Here is a 16,378-nt window from a genome sequence, read left to right as displayed (position 1 = left end):
TGCAGCACAGACTGAATTCTTTGCCTGGTGATATTAAGGGACTGGTTGTTGTTATCCAGAGGCATTGGTTCAAATCCAGCAACAGAATTTGGTGAATTTATAAATTTGTTAAATTTAATAACTTTGGAACAAAACTAGAGTTGATAATGGTGACTGTGAAACTAATAAGTTGTCATGTAGTACCTGCGGGGAAGTCTGCTGTCCTTAATGTGGCTACATGTGCCCATAAACCTGTAGCAATGTGGTTAAACAATTGTCCTCCAAAAGAGCCATGGTCAAGAACAATTATGGATAGAATATGTAACATAGAATATGTTATACCTTCTATTCCTGTACAGAAGGAATAGGCCCTTCAGCCCACAATGCTATGCAAAACTAATTAAACTAATGACATCTAATGCCTTCCACCCCCACATGGTCCTTATCCGGCCATTCTCTGTAAATTCATGTGTCTTTCTAAGAGTCTGTACCCCCACATGGTTCTTATCCGTCCATTTTCTGCACATTCACGTGCCTAAGTAAGAGACCCTGGCCACACATGGTCCTTGTCCATCTATTCCCTGCATATTAATGCCCCCAGGTAGCAATTCTGAACAGCCTCTATTCTCTCTACCACTCCTGGCAGCACATTCCAGGAACTGACTATTCTGTGTAAAACAAAAATGCCCTGCAAGTCTCCTTTAAACCTTCCCCCTCTCATTTTAATGTATGCGCTCTAGAATGAGGCATTTTGACCCTGGGAAAGACACAGACTGCTTACTCTATAATGCCTTGAGTTGGGCAATAACTGACGGGTCTTCACAGCATCAAATCCTGAGAAAGAACGGGATGCTCGATGAACAGCAGTGATGTTTCAGAGTCACCTCCAGGGGAATAGCGTCGGCTGAAGGAGCATCTATGACTCTCCTGTCTAACTACTTTGCCACTAATGGTGGCTGATCTTCAAATCCAGAGGTTCCTCATAATGGTTTGTGCAAGATTATGTCCCTTGATAAGAAAGGCAGGTGATGAAAGGAAGTGGATAAGGGAAGAATGAGGTGGAAATGGGGAGAGGGAAGGAGATAGGGGCTCAGTGAGTTGAGTGTGTGGTGATAGGCAGGCGGAGTAGGAGAAAGTATCTGGGCTGGTGAGAGGTTGGTGGTGGGGAAATAAATTGGGAAGTGTGAGAAGACCTGAGTGGATCAGAGGAGAGAGAAAGGGAAAAAGAGGGTGTAGATTACCTCAGACTGGAGAATTCAATGTTCATGCTACCCAGGTAGAATATGAAGTTGTTCCTAGAGTTGCATTTGGCTTTTAGCTGGCAGTGGAGGTGTCCAAGGACTGACAGGTCATTGTGGGAGTCAGTACAAAAGGGTGAGGATGAGGTAGGTAGACCCAGATGAGGAGGAGTGATCTCCAAATAAGCAGGCATGTAGAATATGTCAAATAGTTTTGCTCTCCTTTTGGACACCCCTGTAGGCTTCGTTCTCAACAAGACAGATTTGGTTTGTACTGTTGATGTTCTGGTTGGGGGTAGATTTGTCCACATTAGTTTCAGGGAGGAAAGCACGCTCAATACATTTTCACTGCTTTGGTGGAACACGTGAAGACACCATCAGGACCAGGAGCAAGGTAAGGCAATATAGAGAAGAGTGCTGAAGGCACACTGCACCGTTAGAGATGCAGCATTGGTTGACACCGTAAACTGAGGTTCTTGTAAGAAGTCATAAAATTAACAGCAATAGAGTTGCCAAAGGAGGAGGGAATTCCCTGTTCTGTCCCAGAAAACTTTCCTCGCTCAGCAACAACAGAAATTTAAACTAAGAAATCTGATTATCTGGTCGCTATCAGTTTGCTACCTGTGAGATCTTGTGTTTATAAACTGGCTGCTCTTCTCCTATTGGAGTAGTGACTACACTATAACCATTTAAATACCGTGAGAGGTGTTTGTCAAATAGAAAAAGGCATAGCTTTAATGTGAAAAGGGGAAAGTTTAAAGGAGCTTTACAAGGAAAGTAGTAGGTGTTATGAACATGCTTCCGGGGAGGAGGTAGAATCAGATATGATGACAATGCTTCAGAGGCAATTCAACAGCACATGAGCAAGTGGCATGTGTCAAATGATCACCAGTTGAACCAAGCGTATTGTACCTTGTTTAAGAGGCATTTAGGCAGGCAAGGAATGGAGGGATGTAAACCATGTGCAGGCAGATGGGATGAGATTAAATTGGTAACGGCCAGTACAAACATCATGGGCCGAAGGGAGCCTAGAACATAGAACACCGTGACACGGAAATGTGCCAAACTAACTACATGCCAAAGTAAACTAATCCCTCCCCTCTTGCTTCCACAATGTCCATGTTCCTGCATTCTCTGCACACTCATGTGCCTATTTAAGAGCCTCTAAATGCCTCTGTTGTATTTGCCACCACCGCCACCTCTGGCACCCTCCGCTGTTCAAAGTTCAAAGTAAGTCTATTTTCAGAATACATATATGTCATCATATACAACCCAGAGATTCATTTTCTCACGGGCGTGCTCAGAATGGTAACTATAACAGGATCAATTCGGCTGAGCACAGATAAATAGCCAAGTTAAAGGCTCATCAGGCCAGTGCTTATGCCGGTTTCCGTGGCGTGAAGCGATTGAGAGTATGAGACTCCACCCCCCTGGATAGGACGCCAGTCTATCGCGAGGTTAACCCCAGCAATTTGCCGGTACCCACTTTCAGCTGGGTGGACTGGAGCAATGTGTGGTTAAGTGCCTTGCTCGAGGACACAACACGTTGTCTCGGCTGGGGCTCGAACTCACAACCTTCAGATCGCTAGTCCAACGCTTTAACCACTTGGCCACACGCCACACAGCCAAGAATTGACTTGACGTTTTAATCCAGTGAATCGGATGTGGCAGTTTCCTTTTCCTGCTTCAGCACTCCATCTACTTGCTATGCCTTTGTTTAGTTCCAGCTGTAGTTTTGAAGGATGAATGCAGTGTAATAGTCCACCTTGCTGGTTCGGGAAGGGGAGGGGAGCTGGCCTGGGATTGGCTAATAATTATAACAGTGTATTTTTACCACTTAGCTGTGCCATCATTATCATCATGTGCCTGAAAAGGGAGATGTCATTTATGGGCCAGGTGCTCCAGAACTGCAATATTATTAAAAATTCTACTTGACTGAATGGCTGGTATTAAGGAACTGTGAACAGTTTCTTTCTTCTATGCCAAGTATATTTCCCCAGAGTGCTGTACCAATGAAACTTGTAACATTCTATCGATGTTACCAATTTAGAACATTGTCCCACTTGTCTGTTGTCCTGCTGCCTTTGCATAAGGGAGGAATTATTTTTAATTAACACTTAAATTGTCATAGGCGCAAATGAGGAAGGGACAGGAACACAGATCAGGGGTCTGGACCAGGTAAAAAACTATTGTACTCTTCCCAAGCCAGCCCCTTGCTCGGGCAGCTGGCTTCAGCAAAATCAGCTGGAAGAAGATGAAGGTTATCTTTTTCTGATGAGCCATATTAAAAAGGTCTGGCCAAGTGATCTTGCACAGCTCATCCAGAATGTTAGTGTGAAGGAATTTGTGGCTGGAAAGTCGGCACTCTCTGGGAGTTTGTGGAGAGAGGCCAGGCAGCAGGGGGTTGAGATTGGCAAGGAATATTTGATCTGGCACTTCTATGAGAGAGTAAAGCACCTTGGAGGGGAATGAGGAGGAGGAGGGACGAGGGCTGATGGCCTTTTGCTGCACAGCTCTTGGCTGGGTTAAATCAGGGAAGGGAAGGAGAAGAGAGGAGGGAAGGTGGAGGGAGGAGTGGAGAGGTGGAGAGGGGAGGAGTAAAGTGGGAAGAGGGGAATGGGGAGGGAAGGAGAGACAGAAAGGAGACCAGGGAGGAGAGAATTTACAGAGAGGGGTAGAAGGAGGAGAGGAGACAACTGAGATGTGTGACAGAAACATGGAGATTGCCCAGGGAGGGGTAAAAGTGGAGGGTGAGAGTGGAGAGGTGAGCGAGGGCGTAAGGGAAGAGAGCAGTGAGAGTGAGGTAGTGAAAATGGAGAGGCGAGAGGGAGTGAGGGAAGAGAGCAGTGACAGTAGGGTAGTGAATGTACAGGTGAGAGATAGGACGAGAGAAGAGAGCGGTGAGAGTAGGGTAGTGAGTTGAGTAATGGGAGAAGAGGAATTAGAGAGGAGGGTTGACAGAAAGTTTGAGTGATAGAGGGGATGGGTGATATAGAGATGGGCAAAAGTGGAAGGGAGAAGTTTGGAGAAGTGAGATAAGAGAAAGGAGGGGTGAGAGAGGGGAGAGGTGGGTGACGGAGGATAGATGAGATGGAGAGAAAATGAGGATTATTCTGTACAAATAACATCAGAATGCAGATCTTCAGGAAATGTAGTGCACAACTGAGTCTGGGAGGATGGTGATAAGACTGAGGAGGGACAGTGATACTGAAGGAGCAATGATAGTTTTCCAGATCACTATGCCAACCAGATCTGTGGAAGGAGAAAACAAGATAACATTTTATGTTGAAGACTCTTAAACCTTTTAAATGTGTTCCTCTTCCCACAGATGCTGCCTGACCTGCTGAGAATTTCCTAGGCTTTTCTGTTTTTAATTCAGATTTCCAACATCTGCAGTTTTTTGATTTTCATATTTCTAACTCTGTAGGGGTTGTTCTCATCCAGCCATTATCCTGGTGTGGGAAGTTGGGGATTCAGAAACTAGAGTGGACTTGGTGAGTGACTGCTGTGAACTTTGTAGATGGTAAATGGCTGTTTCCAATGTTTCCTTCAATTGTCATTAACCAAAGAAAGCAATGGAAATAACTAGCACCACACAATATTCTGAAGGAACTCAGTGGGTAAGACAGAGTCTGTGGAGAGAAATGGACAATGTTTCAGCTAAAGACCCTGGAAAGAATGAAGAGAAACAGTGAGTATAAAAATGTAGAGAAAAGGAGTCGAACAAGGCTGGTGTGTGATAGATGGATCCAGGTAAGGGAAAGAGAATAATTGAGGGATGGTAGGAATGACACCAGAAGCTGGAAGGGATGGGTGGAAGTGACAAAGGACTAAAGCTGATGGAAACTGATCGGAAGCAATGGTGGAGAACAGAATAAAATGAAGGAGGTGAGGAGAAGAGCCAGTGGGAGGGGGTTTCAGATAGACAGGGTCATGGAGGAGAAATAGATGGGGATGGGTGCCAGTGGGGACCCGCTGATTTGTCAGAGCACAAAGAAGCCTGCCTGCTTCAATCAGACCAATTGGCTGTTCCCAGTGTGAAGTGAGTCTGTTCCCTTAGCTGCCCTTAACTAAATAAAACCATGTTGTAAAGTACTTTATATAAGGGATCATCTGAATTATTTGGAAATATTTGATGGTTAAAGTTCCCCCAGCTAGATGGATAAAGACAGCAAGATCAGGGGAACACCACTGCCTGTAAGTTCCACTCTCAGGGTGGAAGAACAACACTTCATAATCTATCAAGGTAGCCTCTAACCTGAAGGTATGAACATCTGGTAACTTCTACCCCTCCCTCTTCCCTCTTCTTCCATTCCTTACTCTGGCTCCCCTCTTACCTCTTCTCTTCTCATCTGCCTATTACCTCCACCTGGGGACCCTCCTCCTTCCCTTTCTCCCATGGTCCTCTCTCCTCTCCTATAAGATTCCTTCTTCTTTAGCCCTTTACCTTTCCCACCTACCATCTTGCAGCTTCTCAATGTCCACCCCCTACTCACCTGGCTTCATCTATCGTCTTCCAGCTTGTACTCCTTCCCCTCCCCCCACCTAATTATGGCTTCTTCCCCCTATCTTTCCAGTCCCGATGAAGGGTCTTGGCCCAAAACGTGGACTGTTTATTCCTTTCCTTAGATGCTGCCTGACCTCCACCACTTAGTGCATGTTGCTCTGGATTCCCAGCATCTGCAGAACTTGTGCTTGTGCTTTGTGCTTTGGAAATATATCGATGCTCCTTCACCATCACTGGACTTGAAAAACAGCATTTTTTGAGATATATCCACATCTCAGGAACAGCATCTATCCATAAAGGCAGATCGCCACTGTCTTCTCAGAGGCAACTAGGAATGGGCAATTAAATGCTGGCTCAGCTTGCAACGCCCTCATCCATTGAATGAATGAAAAGAAAACTCCTGGCACAGTTATGGTTGACCTCCAATAAACATAATCACCTTTCTTTGTGAGGGAGGATTCCAATCAGCGAATGGATTCCCCTTGATGACGATTAGATTCTGTTTTGCCAGGGTGTCTTGATGCCGTATTTGGCCAAATGATTCCTCGATGTTAAGGCCAGTCATCACACCTCACTTTGGAATGCATCTCTCTTCAGCCCATGTTTGGACCAAGGCTCTGCGAGTGAGCAGGACATTGATGCATAAGTTGTTGTTGAACCAGTGTCAACGCTGGCGACATTTTCCATCACTTTGAGCAGAGACTGACTGAGCCATAATAAGCCAGACTGGTTTTGTGCCTGCCGCCAACAGAACAGCTCAAATCTCTGCAGTCACCTCTCAAAATAACTCAAAAGTGGTAACTCCTATCACTCTTGGGGGTTCCTGGAAGCAATGTTTTGTGGAAGTCATCAGGCTGATGGAGTAGCTTTTATATTAAGGAACGACCTATCCCATCTCTCCTCAGTTAAAATATTTAGAGGCTGTTGGAATCTGGAACTTACTGCTGGAGAAGGAGACTCACAGCAATCTAGACAAACACGACCTGCTAAACAAAGTAAGCTACTTTCCAAGTACTGGTGAGTGGGTTTAGTCTGTATAGGTACTTGAGGGTTGCTATAGTAATGGCTAGCCAAAGGGGCTAAATCTGTGCTGTTTGCCTCTACAATATGAATATCTGCAGCACATTTGACAATATTCTTTTAACATTTCAAACTTTGTACAGTAATGAGTAAAGACTGGAGCATATGAACATGATTTGGGTAGATGTTAAACTGCAAAATTTTATTAAAAAATTTGTTTGGAAATGATTGCAGGCTGCACAATTTTTGAAGATGATGACACCTTTGAAGATGGACTATACTGCTTGACTGAGGGTGCTGAAAGTAGCGTCATATTGAGAGAAGGACGAGATTAAATGCTGGAAATTTTACTGCGGAATTACTGCAGTCCTTTTTCTTCCATTGCATTCATTTTCCTGCTACCTAGCAAATGTGCTTTGAAACATCAAAGTCTGTTGTGTCTAGCTGTTGTAATGGATTGTGACGTTAAAACATTGCTCATACACTAAGAACAGGTCAGAGGAGAGAAGACCGGTTAAAACTACAGCTTCACCAACTGCCTCAGGTTCCATGCACCGCTTGCAACAGGCCCTCAATGTTAAACACACATTGTGGCTCAATCTAGGCATAGAAGGATCCCATGAATTTTGCGAAAGGAGATGATGTTTGAAGGAGGGATGCTGGCTGAGTAAGACTGGAGAGGTTTAGCATAAAGCTGGGTGGGAGCCCCCGTTGTTGGGGTTGAGGAGTGTCTGGTGGGCTGCTGTTGCCTGTGTGCAGGCAAGTTAATTGTGTATCTGGAGAGCTCCTGCTCTTTGCACAGAGTGCTCTTATCTGACAAAAACATGAAAAAGGTCTGAAGTTCTCAAACAGAAGCACATAGAGCTAGCGTCTGCCCCAGTGGAACAATTTACCTTTTGAACAGGTCCAAGATATTAATTAAGATAAATCTACCTCAATTTTGAAAGGCTCCATCATGTAATTTATCAAAATTATGCTAATTATTTCTGTAGGGCAGCAAAATTATTACCTCGTAGTTGTCTGATTTGTATTAATATTCATAATTTTATAATTCAGTATCTGAGTCCATCTGTTGAGGGAGTGGTTCTACCTTTCTCTCCCACTCACCCCCAATCCGCCTCTCCTTATAGACAATGTTCCAGATTGCAGACTAGCTTCCATTTGTGCCTCAGTCCCAGAAGAGGCTGGGGTGGACTTGTGCTGTGACACTATTTTTAACTTCTCTTTGCTTTGTTAAGTTCACCCAATACAGTTTAGCAGCTGAAGTAAGACAGTGTTTCCCTTCCTCTCCACACTCCTCACTTCCCTGCTTCTTTCCCCTCCGCATTCTGTTTACTTGCTGACAGAGGAAGGAGGACTTTTTGTTTCAGTCCTTTCTATTTGTTACATCACCGCCTGCACGCTGCAGGTGAACACAGCTGAATTGACATTTTCCACACTTCATGATTTTTACACTGTAATTTGACATAATTAATGCCTGCATTACTGCTGATAATTTAGCTAGTTAATTAAACTCTAAGGAGATAATTAAGAAGAGGTTACTGCTTGGATTGCTAATTGTTTTTGTCATTATTTTTGGGACTGGCAGCTGCAGGCTGAGTCATATCGTTCATCAGGTGATAGGTCACATGTCAGGGAGACACATGGAGGGGGAGGGAAGGAGAGAGAAACTCTGGAGAATATGCTCAGATGCTCTAAGTTAGTATATATGTACAGTATTTATTACTCTTCAGATTGGGGATAAACCGTGTACTGCATGCAGCTGTATCAATGCTTCTCAGAAACAACTTAAAATAATTTTTGAGGTCCGTTCGCATTTGGCGCTTCACTCACTCTTGCATCCAGGATCAGATCAGAGATGAGATATGGGATGGGAGATGAGTTATGACTGGACAGTGCGGTATGAAAGGGGAAGTAATTTTCACTGGGTAAATGGTTGGTTGAGGGGAGGAGCAATACTGTGGGTGGAGATATGGTCCAGACAGACAACCCAAGATATGGGTTGGGGACCTGCACTTGCCAGGAAGGTGTGACCTTTGGTAGGGTTAGTGATGGGAGGGAGATACAGTTTGAACACTGGAATAAGGGATAGAGATGAGATATGGTTAGAACTAGGGTGTGGCTGAGGCAATAGCATAAGGGATAGACAAGGAGATAGGGTGCAATTAAGAGAGACGGGAGAAAGAGCATGCAAAAAGGAAGATAAATGGGATGGCAGGGATCATTGGGTGCTGGAACATGGCCAGGAAGATATATGAGATATATTTCAGTCATGTGTGGTATATGATGCATGGAATTGGTTTGATGCAGAGGGAGGTATATGCTGTCAGAAACAAGAACATGATTACATAATGTATTTAATATGTCAGCAATATTTGAGTAAGATTGTAAATATTCTCTTTGATTAAGCATTCTTTATTTGTTTACATAATTCACTTTGGGTTATATGTAAGAAGTACGTGAATGGCATACGTCATTATGTTACTGTGTCACTTGTGAGCGCGGCCCGAAAGGAAAACTAAGTAGACAAGTTCATCCTGACTCCTGTGTTTTTCTTTGATTAGTTTCTGGAGATACAAAACATCACAATGGCGATAAGGAAGTTTTAAAATGAACCTGAGATGACTACCTACCAGTTGAAAAATTGAGGTGTAGCATGTTCTTCTTCAGATTGGGAGAGAGAGATAAATGTTCAAGTTTAAAAAACACAGCATGTTTTTCTTTGGAAGGGAAGGGAGATGTTTGAGTTAAGAAATGGCAGAAAATGGATGAAGTTAACAAATGACGAATATGGCCCCAGGTTCATAAAAAGTGAGTACTGCATGATAACAATAATAAATTTTAAAAAAGCAGAAATGGCTGCCTACATCTGAAAGATGGATGTGTTCAATTGCATAACAGATAACTGGATGATGTGTATTGAAGGAATTGAGTAGTATTTTGAAGCAAATGAAATAACTGATGAAAAACAAATGCTAGTGTTGCTGAATACAATAGAGGGTAAAGCATACCGTTTGTTTTAGAAGTTTAACCTCTCCAATCTAACCAGCCAAAGTGAGCTTTGCTGATACTGTGAAAGTGATAGCAGGAACATTTAGAACTGAAACCATTGTTGATTGCAGAATGTTTTAGGTTTCCTAAGCAGAATCAAAAGGAAGGGGAGTACGTATCAGCTTACATGGTTGAATTGAAGAAATTGTCTGAGCATTGTCATTTCAATGATGGGTTTAATCATCGAAACCCATGAGTCTTAAAAGAAAACAGTCAAAAATGACCCCTAACTGAAGCACAACTCATATCTAAAAGAGCAGTTAAAATCGCTGTATCGGTGGAAACAGCAAGCAGAGTCACACTTGAGTTGCAATGTTTAAACAGAACCCTGCCTGGCTAAAAAAAATTGTATTACTATTGTGGCAGGGTCTCACATACATCAGATTAATGCAGGTTTAAAGGTGAAACTTATAGGAAACGCAACAAAGTAGGACACATATAAAAAGCATGTCAGTAAAACAAAAAATAAATAGACTGCACAGAGTAGAGAAAAAGCTAAAAAGTCAAGTTTCAGTTTTGAAAAGAACACTAATCTGCATGCTGTTGATGAAAAATCTGATGATGATGAGAGTGACACAGACTGAGTAGATTTGAGAGTTAAAATGTGAAAACTAACAATAGACAAGCAATATGGGTTATTCCAGAAGTAAACGGTAGATTAATTAAAATGGAATTGGACACTGGCTTGGCTGTTTCAGTCATTCCACAAAATGAGTTTAAATGGTATTTCAAAGATACTGAACTGAAGCCTGCAGATATCCAACTAAGAACATTATACTGGACAAAAATTAACTCCTATGGGAATGACCTCTGTAACAGTGAAATACAACAACCAACAAGCCACATTGAGCTTATATATATTAAAAGCAGGAGGGCCAGCATTGTAGGGACATGATTGGCTGAGACAACCACAACCTGATTGCAGATCCAGCCACCATTTGTATGCCACATCCCCTGCGATAGAGTGAAATGAAAGTGACTTAAGAAAGGCACTGAATGATGCCACAGCTGGGTTCCGGGATGGTATTGGAAAACCAAAACATATCAATGGTAAAATGTTGTTAAATGAAAATGCCTCTCCCATGGTTTACAAAGCCTGTCCCATTCCTCATACCACCCATGATAAAGTAGCCAATGAGCTAGATTGCGTGAAGGTTGAATTCTTTCCAAGGTTGACTGGAGGGCCCATGGGCAATGCCAGTGGTCTCAGTAGCCAAGAATAATGGGCCTGCCAGGATCTGTGGAGATCTTAAGGTCACCATCAACCCAGTACGGAAAGTAGATCAATACCCTCTGCCTAGGGCAGAGGATATTTTTGCAAATCTTTCTGGAGGGAAGCACTTCAAGCGCAGTATACTTCACTGAGGTCCCCCTATGGATAGAGATGGTCAAAGAGTCCAAAGTATTTCTCATCATAAACATTTACAAAGAACTTTATTGCTATAATAGGTTTATCTTTGGTGTAGCATTGGCACCTGCAATCTAGCAGAAAGCTATCGACCTGATGCTTTGAGGCTGCCCAGGCACTCAGTGTTACCGGGGTGACATCATTGTTACTGGTGAGGAAGACAAGGAACATCTCCAAAATCTCAAAACAGTGTTAAAAAGATTTGAAGGTTATGGTCTCAGAGCATGATGCGACAAGTGTGAATTCTTTAAACTAAGCATCACTTAAAAACGCACAAGGATTGCACAAGAGCGCTGAAAATATTCAAGCAGTGGTGAATCCTCCAAGGCCAAAGGATGTGTCATAGTTGTGGCCCTTTTTAGGATTTCTCAATTATTATAACAGGTTCCTGCCAGTTCTGGCTATTATGCTCCTCCCCTTGAACTCATTACTACAGATGGGAAGAAATGACAAGGGACAAAGCAGTGTGAAGTGGTTTTCTAAAAGGCAAAGGGAATAGTGATGCCAGACACTGTACTCACATATTATGATCCACATCTTCCAATGAAGCTTGACTGTGATGCCTCACCTTATGATATAGGTGCAGTCAAGTCACAGGTGGATGATGGAATTGTCTCCCCCATAGCCTTTGCATCATGTTCCCTTACTGTTGCAGAGAAAAACTAAGTTACAGATTAACAGAGAGACTTTGAATCTGGTTTGGGTGCAAAACATTTCAACCAGTACCCTCATTACTGATCATCAACAATTGGTGTATATTTTCAATCTACGGAAGAGTGCTCCACTAACAGCAGCAGTATGAATGTAGAGATGGGCTCTGTTCCATGGAGGACACAATTACAAGATTAAATTTAAGAGGACAACTAATAATGGAAATACTGATGGATTGTCCTGCTTACCCTTGGAAAAGGAAATACCTGGAAAATTTACAGATGTGGATACTCCTCTTGACATATTCTTCCTAACACAAGCTACATGCTAGTCATCCAGGTGTGGTCAAAGTGAAAGCGTTGACTTGAAGTTTTGTCTGGTGGCCTGGGATAGATCAGCAGATTGAGCAGCTTGTCATGCACTGTATGGGATGTCAACACATCCAGAAGATGCCAAGTTATGAAGAAAACATCCAGCCAAGATAGTGCCTTGGTCGATATCTTCTAGATAGTTCACAAAAATGTCTTTTTTTTTTAACTTCTTTGGTGTCTGTTGTCACCTTAAATATGTTTCTGGGGCTGCTAGAGCCTGTGATATACAGTTTGGAGATCATTTGAGTGATCCAGCGCTTTGCTGTCTCTGAGAAGATTCCGCAAAGCAAGCAGGTACTCGAATGGCCTCAATGTGGAGGACTCTGTGAGCAGCCTATTGCTGTGTGACTCAGTGTGACAGGCAGATAGGCCTCTCTGCCTCGTGTGGTGTCCCTCTCATTCAATGGATGTCAGTGATATTACAGGATGGTATCGTGTTTCTGCGTTTATGATTGGACTATTGTGCCTATGGTCTGTGGACTTTTTCAGACTTACGATTTTTATATTCAGTGATTTATATCACCTGTTCCTTTTCTGTTTTGTTGTGCAAGGGGAGGGTGTTTGGGGGTTGATGTTTTGTTAATTTTTTGTGTGGGGGAGAGGTTGTTTTTTGGGGGATCCGTATTCCTGTTCTGTTTTGTGTTGGGTGGGAGGTTTTGGGGAGGGGTTGGTGATCGGGATACCATTCTTTTTTGTGCCGGGGGGTGTTGATGTTTCTCCCTGAATGACTTTCATGTTCTTCTTTGTTTTGTGGCTATCTGGAGAAGACAAATTTCAGAGTTGTACATGAATACATGCTTTGATTATAAATTAACCTTTGAACCTTTGAGATGTTAGACCAAGCTCAATGTGGGTTCTGCTGTGACCTCAGTTTGGGCAACAGAAATTACAAGGGGTGCAGCAGCCACACCTAATCCCCATCACTTCTGGGAAGTTCAGTGTCAAGGAAATGGAATTTATAAGGCAAAAGATTGCTAAAGTATTTGCCAAAATCAGATCTTCTCATCCCTGCTCCTCAATGGGAATAAAAACAGCAGGCCATTCAGCCCATTGTGACTGTCCCATCATTCAATGAAATCACAGCTGATCTTTTACCTTCAATAACTCCATTCTCCTCCATTTATTTAATATTCAAAAAGTTATCAGTCTCTGTCTTGAACTTAGTTATTAAAACTCCATGATCCTTTTAGATAGAAAATTCAAAATATCCACTGCCCTCTGGGTGAAATCTTTTTTTCTCAATTATCTTTAACAGCTGACCTCCTTCATCCGAGACAACAATCATTGGTTCTGGAAATCTTAGCCAGAAAAATACTGTGCCTGCATCTACCCAGCCAAACCCCATAAGAAATTATGGCAATGACCTCTAGTTCATCTAAACTTTGGATATTAAGCCCAGTCTCCTTAATCATTCCTCATAGGACAAACTCACCATCTCCAGAATCAATGTGATCAATCTCCATAACCCTCCCTCTACTGTGGGTATACCTCTAAGTTAGAAGTCCTGAACTATGCATGATATTCATTGTGCAGGCTGGTCTGGGCTCTGTGTATTTGAAGAAGACATCTCCACTCTTTACTAAGGGTAAAGGATGACGTTATTTATAAAGTACAGCAGTGAAATTCTTTGTCAATATTTTTATTTCATTCTTGACCAGATGGTCTTGACATCATCACAGTTCCATTGTGGGATCTTGCCATAATTGGTTGCTGTGTTTCCTTCTTTACAATAGAGACTGCCTTTCAATGGTACTTCATTAGATGTAAGAAGCTTTGGAATGCCCTGAGGTTAGGAAAGATGTGACATTAATGCAATTTTTTTCTTTTGTATTTAGTAATTGGGATTGATTTTTATCAGATCCTAGCATCTGTGTCCAAGACTGGATTTGTACTCCAGTGGATTGCTGGTAATGGGATAAGGATTTACTCAGAATAGCTGGGATAGTCTTCACATCCTTGTACCATTGATGACACAGCTGATGCCATTTCAAAAACGTTCAATTGCCAGGCCTCGCTTGAAGAAGCCTTGTAAGACAAAGTCTTCCCCTCCCCACTTATATTTCTAATGTGTTAGTAATTAAATCATTGTTGTTCTGAACTCTTGACTTGAAAATTTTAATAAATGACAAAAAACCAGAATTCCTCATTCCAGAATGAATTATCGTAATTTGTAGTTGAGAGAATCAGAATCAGGTTTATTATCACTGTTAGATATGACATGGAATTCGTTTTGCACCAGCAGTGCAAAGACAGAAAATTGCCATAAAGTACAAATGAAATCAATTGTGCAAAGGAAAGGAGGTATAATGCAATGTTATTCATGGGTTCATGAACGGTTCAGAAATCTGATGATGGAGGGAAAAAAGCTGAACCATTGAGTAGTGATCTTCAGGCTCCTGTCCCTCCTCCTTGGTGGTATTAATGAGGGGAAGGCATGTCCCAGATGGTGGGGATCCTTAATGATATATTACTTTCTTGAGGTACTGGCTCTTGAAGCTGTCCTCAATGATGAGGAGGGTTGTGCCTGTGATGGAGTCTACTACCCTCTGAAGCCCCTTACGATCCAATGCATTAGAATCTTGATACCAGACCATGATACAACCTGTCAGAATGCTTTGCACTGTACATATATAGAAATTTGCAAAAGTCTGGTGTCATAACAAATCCCCTCAAACTCTTAAGACGTAGAGCCACTGATGTGCCTTCTGTTTGATTTCATCTGAATCTTGAGCCCAGTACAGATCCTCAGATGTCAACACCCAGGAGGTTAAAGCTGCTCCCCCTTTTCCCACCTCTAAGTCCTCAGTGAGGACTGGTGTGTGTTCCCCACAAGACACCAAAATATCTTTCCCTTTTTCTTCACCTCTTTACAATATGAACTAAGCCCTACATACATTGACCCTGGGGAGTCAACTGGCTGTGATCATTTGAGGCATATCTTCTGATGACTGACTGAATACCTTTCCTCACTGCAGTACCTGTCTCAGTGATGCACCTGCTGGTGACTGACCAGGCCACACATCTCCACCACAGCCTTCTCATGGCTGAGAGTCTTGCCTTTAAGTAACTCCTTTTACCCATACACAACTGTAATTGCAACTTTCACTGGAACTGTGATTAATTTTCCCACTCTCCCTCCCTTACTGTCTTAATCAAACAAACAATTCTTTTCCTCTCTTTTGTGTCATCTGATTAATATACAGTAATTTTTAATGTTAGAAATTCATAAACCCTGGATTACATTTCATAATCAAACATAACTTCGAATATCTGCACTTCAAAAGCATTTCAGGTGGGACAGAGTATATAATGGAAAGACACATTTACAATGACCTTCGCTCTTCACCCCTTTTAGGTGGGATTTGAATTTTTGAAAATAACTTCCCAGTATAAACATGAGAAAGTCTGCAGATGCTGGAAATCCAAAGCAACACACACACAATGCTGGAGGAACTCAGCAGGTCAGACAGCATCTATGGAAATAAAGAAACAGTCGATAGTTTGGGCTGAGACACTTCTTCAGGACTGGAAAGGAAGGGGGAAGATGCCAGAATTAAAAGACAGTGGGTAGGAGAAGGAGGATAGCTGGAAGGTAATATGTGAAGCCAGGTGTGTGGGAAAGGTCAAGGGCTGGAGAAGAAAGAATCTGATAGGAGAGTAAAGTGGACCATAGGAGAAAGGGGAGGTGGAGGGAACCGATGGGGAAGTAACAGGCAAGTAACAAGAAGCAAAAGGTCAGAGTGTGGGGTGGTGGAATTTGTTTGTTGAAGGAGAAATTGATATTAATGCCATCAGGTTGGAGGCTATCCAGACAGAATATAAGGTGTAGCGGTCATGGACTGATACATTGGAACCAGGGTGGGATGGGAATTAAGATGTTTGGCCACCGGGGGTCCCGCTTGTGGCGGATGGTTCCGAGGTGCTTGACGAAACAGTTGCCCAATTTTCAACGGGTCTCACCAACGTAGGGGAGGCCAGATTGGGAGGACTGGGCACAATAGATGACTCCAGCAGGCTCTCAGGTGAAGTGTAGCCTCGTCCGGAAGGACTGTTTGGGGCCCTGACTGGAGGTGAGGGAGGAGGTGTACTTCCCAGCACCTGCTCTCTGTTCATACGGTTAGATTAGAATGAAATGCATAAGAATATAAACATG

Source organism: Hemitrygon akajei, chromosome 11, assembly GCF_048418815.1.
Source record: "Hemitrygon akajei chromosome 11, sHemAka1.3, whole genome shotgun sequence".
Classification (NCBI taxonomy): Eukaryota; Metazoa; Chordata; class Chondrichthyes; order Myliobatiformes; family Dasyatidae; genus Hemitrygon; species Hemitrygon akajei.
The sequence above is the reverse complement of the archived record's forward strand: the minus strand, read 5'-3'. Positions refer to the sequence as shown.